The sequence below is a fragment of the Vicia villosa genome, unplaced genomic scaffold, assembly GCF_029867415.1.
Source record: "Vicia villosa cultivar HV-30 ecotype Madison, WI unplaced genomic scaffold, Vvil1.0 ctg.000666F_1_1, whole genome shotgun sequence".
NCBI classification, from domain to species: domain Eukaryota; kingdom Viridiplantae; phylum Streptophyta; class Magnoliopsida; order Fabales; family Fabaceae; genus Vicia; species Vicia villosa.
This window is the reverse complement of record NW_026705297.1, coordinates 650,661-657,124: the sequence shown is the minus strand read 5'-3', so window position 1 is coordinate 657,124 and position 6,464 is coordinate 650,661. Positions and strand designations below refer to the sequence as shown.

Below are 6,464 nucleotides of genomic sequence, written 5' to 3'. Positions count from 1 at the left end.
CTTTTTGTGATAAGAATGAACCTAGGGAAACATTTGCTGAGGCGTCCCCATATCCGAGGGACCTGACTATTCTGCACTGAAAAGGCAACAAGGCAACAGGCAACATAAGGGTTACCATAAAAGGTGTGTGGGTGCACAATCACGTGATTCAATTCAGATAATATTATCTTATAAATTAGTCATTCTAAATTTAGTTCAAGGTTGCACTCCCTAGAATTACTAAACACGCAGTCATAATAGCAGTTTAAGTGCCTTCAAGGCCAAACAATACAATCAGGAGCAGTTACAAAATAAGCCATGGGGAAGGGGAAAAAAGCAGTAAAATAAACCCCAACAGAGCAATAGGTTTGACACAAATAATAATTAAAGAAGAAATTAAAAAGGAACGAATTTTAGGGTTACCGAAGGTTCGATCTTTGACCGGTTGGTTAACCCTGAAAATTGGCAAAGGAAGAATAAACAAAAGGGTGAGTGTATGAGGAATTCATTAACAGATGAAGTAAACCCTAATTTAACTTACAAGGCAAAAATTAAAAATAAAATGATGTTTAAATAAAAAGAATTATAACTTAGCTTTTCGATTGGCATGGCGCGTGACCGGAAGAACCCTGAGGGTAACCCTGAAAAACTGCACAAGGAATAGGAAAATTCTTAGTGTATGAATGGTCTAACGACAAACCTCGCAAACCCTGATTAGGGCACAAGTTAACCATGATTAATAAAATAATAAAAACCAAATTAATTAATTATTGGTTTTCAACCTAATTAATTAGATCGGCGAAAATAAAATTTTCGGTTAAATTGTCTAATCCTAATAAGTATTAAAATATTAACTTAATTAATTAAACAACTAAATTAAATTAACCATTAAATTATTTTTAAATCAAATAAGAAATACTATTATCAATTAAATAATTTAATCATTTAATTATTTAAGAAAAAAATTATTAAAACCAATGATGATGATTATATGAAAATAAATAAGTTATTAGTATAATAAAATAAATAAAAACTATAATAGAAAAACAAGTCACAGATCCGTGCTTCCGCACGGGTAATTTATTTTAATATTGACGAAATAATTTTTTTTAGATACATACGAAAAACTCATATTTAATGGAAAAATACAATGAAAAATTATGAAACAAAATATTATAATAAATAATATGATTATACAAAATATAATGGAAAATTTGACAAATGATGTATTTAGATACACATGTTAATTTATATTTAATTACATAATGGTAAAATAAATAATTATTATATAGACCCAATCATAGTAAATATTTTAAAAAAACTTGTGACATGGAGAAAAAAATTGATATTTGAAAATAATGGTAATAATTTGATATAGACTCGTTAAATAAAAAGTTATTGAAGTTAAAAAATAGATTAATTAGTATTTTTAGTGATAATAAACAAATAGAATAGATAAAACATGTCCTAGATACAAAAAAATTCAATATATTGGTCATATGATGAACAATGGTGCATCATCTAAATCTTAAATGAATATTGGTCGGGTGATAATTATAGGATCTCATTTGAAAAGAAAACATGAGTTTTTATAGGATTCATCTAATACTACAAATTTTTACGAATATCACTAATAATTATAAATATTTACAAATATTTTATTGATTAAAATAAAAAAAAAATGTAAAATGGTGATAGTGACCCGTGAAAATAGTAAATTCGAGTGATTCTAATTTTGTCATTCATCAAATTTTTGTTGAAATATAAGTCAAGATAATTTTTGTCAAAGTGTTTACATGAATTTATTCTATTGGTTTCTAACATTTATTTTATATCTATTTTAATTTAAAGTGATAATAATTCTTTAATTTTTTGGCAAAGAGCAATAGACACGGGTTGTGCTTTTGACTTCATTGTGGTAAGTGGTTTTAACTTTTTTTTTTAGTAAATTAGATTATTGGAATGGATACATTGGATTAACTGAATGGTTAGAGTAAAATATTTAACTTACTTTTAAAAGGTTATCATTCATTTTATCATACTTCCAAGAGTTCATGATTTTTAAAAGGTTATCATTCATTTTATCATACTTCCAAGAGTTCATGACAAGAAATTATCAAACATGTGCAATAATAACTCTAGTACAGGTTATTCATTGCATATATTTCTAAAGTAACTAAAACACATTAGATGAGCAGTGCGATCAAAGTTAAAGATGATGAAAATTATAACAATTATAACAACTATGGTAGAACTCCATGGATCAAGAAAGTAGACCCGACTTACAGTACCCATAGCTCTTTTCCAAACACTATTGTAGTGTTCATTAAGATCTTCCATTAAGACTTTTTCATACATTCAGTAAATAAAGCAGGCCAGTTCCTAGAAAAAAAAACAAATAATAAATAATTTCGCATTTGAATGAAGATAACTATATTCCAATAAATAAATCAGAAAAATTAACATTTTTTTACACAACCAGTGTTTCATGTTTCTCTATCTCAGCCCACACGAATAAGAGATTAAAATAAAAGATAAACTGAAAAGGTAAAAAAAATTAAGCAAAACTGTAGATTGAAAACAATTGGAAGGTACGATAAAATCTCCCAATTTATCATACCCTTCAGTCAGTTATGATTGGTTGCCTCAGCCTGTTTTGCTCCGACGGCTGCATATAGACCAAACACACCACAAAGGCCTATAGAATTCAGCATAACTTGGAGTGAATAGTTGACAATGATGTTACATATCCAAAAGGTAAGAGCACATATGGCAATGCAGAGACCACAGACTCGAGTTGGGAAGATCTCGACACAAAGAATATTCGGAACTGGTCCAAATCCCATGACAAAGAAATAGAAATAAACAACAACACTAATGGTTGAGATTGATGCATTTGTAGTGCTGCCCAGACTCCCTATGACTAATATGAGAAGAGATACTATCAAGATGGGGACTGTAGTGAGCAGCAAAGTCCTGCAAGAATTTTAAAAATAGACTAAGCAAATAAATCCAGCAAATATTAAACACGGTGCCTTACCTTGTTAAGAACAGAGAGTTATAAGTTGGGTGAGTTGGTTTTGAGAGGAGGGGCGTAAGGATTAAAATTATACAAGATGTCATGGATTAAATTTTGTCCACTAACATAACACATTAACTGTTAACATTTGTTCTTAAAAAGAAGCCTTGTTTTGTACCTTCGAACCCAAATTATGAAGAGAACTATTTTAATATTATCTCTAATGACGGTTCTTAAGTTTATTACTAAACTGTCTATAAAAATCATTTTTTTTAAAACTGAAATAGACGACCCCATACCTTATGTTTATAAGCTGCGTCAACTAAATAGAAAATCATAAGAATTACTCGGAGCAACGTACACCATTTGATTGACAGCAGCTTGTGAAATAGTTTCGAAATCCATTCGGTGCAAAGCTTTCTTCTAATTTTCCTTTATCATTATGCAAAGAATATAGCAGAGATGAATCCATTATGTGTTGTGTGTATAAAAATGAATGAGCATATAGTACTAAATTTTAAATTAGAGTTAAGACCAGAAGTACTAAAAACCTCTGAACAAACCAAACCTCACAAAGTGCTTCACAATAGAAGTAATTTCCTAATCCTCTGTGAGCTTCATCAATCACCAAACATACTAAGTACTTTACAAAACATTTACCTTGAATGAATTAATCATACATATAAATAAATAAAGATACAAAGCTTTGTCAAATGAAGCAAATCACAACTTAGGATACATAAAATATATCGCAGTAGAAACATTGTATAATTAATTTAAAGAAATCACCCGAATGAGTGTCTTTTTCCAAAACATTGTGAAACTAACTTAAACATTCAGGAAATCATCTAAAGTAGTTATACATGACGAACCTTTCCACTTCTTTTCTGTTCTTTTCTTAGACACTTTCAATCCAAAAGATAACTAAAATTCTGAAATAGAAAGTACGAATAAATAATATCAAAAACCAAAACCCATATTTATGACATTTAAACTCTAAATAACATACTGAAACTAACTGCCTAATCTACAACAGATCTTTGTTTACGACATGGAACTTGAAAACCTTAGATCTAGATCAAGATCCAGTTTCTTCACCATCGAACTCAACCATAGGATCCGTGTCTTGCTGTTGTGAGTTTGTTGCAGTCACGAGTATTTTGTGTGTTAAAATCATCGAAAAACATTCTGCAAAAATCAAAATAAAAACTGTTTCAAAACCCTAATATAACTTAGTAAATATAAAATAGGGATGAAGTGGCGGCGGCGGAGAAAGGATGGCGGAGCTAGGGTTTCGAATTGGAGTTGGGGATGGGTAGAGTGAAGATGGAGAGAAATAGTGAAGAAGAAGGAGAGAAGGAAAGTCTCGGAAAACAAATACTGGTGGAAAAGATACAGGATGTTGAAATTAATTTTGAAATTTGATGGTGAGAAAAAATATATTTTAATTTGTACTAATAAAAGGATGACAAGTGGTGCATCTAGTTAAGAAAGATGATGAAATGAATGGTTAATTTGTCAATTACTAAGATGTCCAAAGTGTAGTGTAAAAAAATTTAGAGGAAAGGGTATTTTCGGGAGTTTGGCCAATCTCTTATTATAGGGTAGATAGTAGAGTAGAAGAAAGAAGAGAAAAAAGAAATAGAAGCATTTGTAATTAAATAAATAAAAAATTTAAAAAAACTTAGCTGGTAATCTGGCGTGGCGCGTCTATGGGCATCCATGGTAGGCCAGCGTCATCTAGGCCTTTAGATTCGTCTTTGGAAAGATCCATCGGCTGATACATGCTGGTATACCGTGTTCCTGCATGACCTGTGTGTACTGGATTTGCAAGTAATGCTGTTCATGAAGAAACTAAAAACAAGAAAGAAATTGGTCAAAAATTAGGGTGCTTTGTGGATGCTGGGACTTGAACCCGCGTCTTTGGGGTTCCCAGCAAAACGGCCTAGCCATCCGCGCTACCTGTATCATTTATAAAAGCAATGCCCAGACGCAAATATAATAAATGAAATGGTTTTGAAATTAAAAAAAAACCACACGCGCACTGGGCCTTCTTCTTCCCCAAACGGAAACAGCCATGGCCACGATTCAGCCACCACCTCGCTACGGTTGCTTTCGTAGCCGAGCCCCGTGCTATAGGGGTCACGATTTCGAACGCTTTGGATCTCGAATCTGATTGGGAAGGCTTCAGAGGTATCCCAGGAACGTGTTAGAATCTTCGAATCTCCTTGAATTAGCCTCTAATTCCAAAACGATTTTGATTTTTGGTTAGAATTTGAGGAATTCGGTTATGGCTCTTGGAGGTAGCAATCCTTGTTTTATTTAGGTCTGGATCAATTGTGTATATATAGGAGATTGTTTTTAGGTCAAGAAACTCAATCAAATCTTAGTAATTTGTGAGATTGATATTGGATTGAATCTTGATATGAAACTTCCAAATTTGGCTCAAATCTTGTCCTTCTCTTTCCAATCCTTCTTGCAACGAAAATTGATCAAATTATTTGGCATTTAAGTAATTGAAATTGATTAGAAAATTCTCTCTAATCAAATCTTTGATTTTTGCTTGAATTACTTGAATTATACTAATTTTAAATGAATAAAAAATTCATATAAAATCAAATAAATCTCACAAATTCGTGGAAATTGAATTTGGGACCTTGGATAACTTGAGAGTGAAGATTGGACCAAGAAAGATTGGGTCCCTTTGCAAAAAGATTCATTTTGGAGCCTTTTATTTCTCATTTTTCTTCTCAAAATTGTCCCACTTTGACAAGGCATATCTCCCTCAATTTTTAAGATATGGAAGAGTTCTAGGACTTTTTGGAAACCTCAAGATGTTATCTATACGCTACTTTGGAAGATTTTTTCCATTTGAAGAATCTATCTTGATGATATGGGCCTTGACAAAAAATTGCTTTTGGTTGACTTTCAAAAAGGACCTATAATCTTTTGATCCATACCTCTCAAATGAAGCATTTTTGGACTTGGCATGTGAGAGACAAAATTGTAGATAATTAAATTTCCTTCAAAATGAGCTTTGGATGGGATTTTTCGGATGTTCCATGTAGGAGTTATGGCTGGTCAAAGTTCAGTTGACTTTCTCCCATGAAACCCTAATTTAGAAACTTTTGGTTTTGTTGATTTCTGATCTTTTCTTGATGAATCATGATCAATCCTTGATCAGATGATGAATGATACTTCAAAATAAATATGTTGACAAAAAATCAGAAGTTTTGACTGTACTTTGACCACAGTTGACTTTTAGGTCAAACTAGTCGACTATTGACTTTCTGAGCAATTGAGTGGTCAATCCTTGGAATTGAAACCTGAATTTTGTCATGGAGATAGTTTGAAACATCATAAGCCATATGAAATGCATTGGAGATCTTGATTCATTCATTTTCTTCAGATAAACCAAAACCCTAGTTCAGGAGTTCATTGTTTAGGAGAGTATGCCTTTGAGTCT

At 31.6% G+C, this 6,464-nt stretch overlaps 1 long non-coding RNA gene across 2 annotated transcripts; it reads right to left on the bottom strand.

The window, feature by feature from the left end:
• Positions 1-1,284: 1,284 nt before the first annotated feature.
• On the bottom strand, positions 1,285-4,405 carry LOC131630274 (uncharacterized). 2 transcript variants are annotated; one of them, XR_009292293.1, is made up of 4 exons: positions 3,871-4,405; positions 3,298-3,430; positions 2,600-2,955; positions 1,286-2,361 (listed from the first exon to the last, which is right to left on the bottom strand). It is a non-coding gene; the product is annotated as an uncharacterized LOC131630274 (long non-coding RNA). The 2 variants fall into 2 exon arrangements; XR_009292292.1 differs by having other exon boundaries at positions 1,285-2,361; positions 3,298-4,405.
• Positions 4,406-6,464: the final 2,059 nt, after the last annotated feature.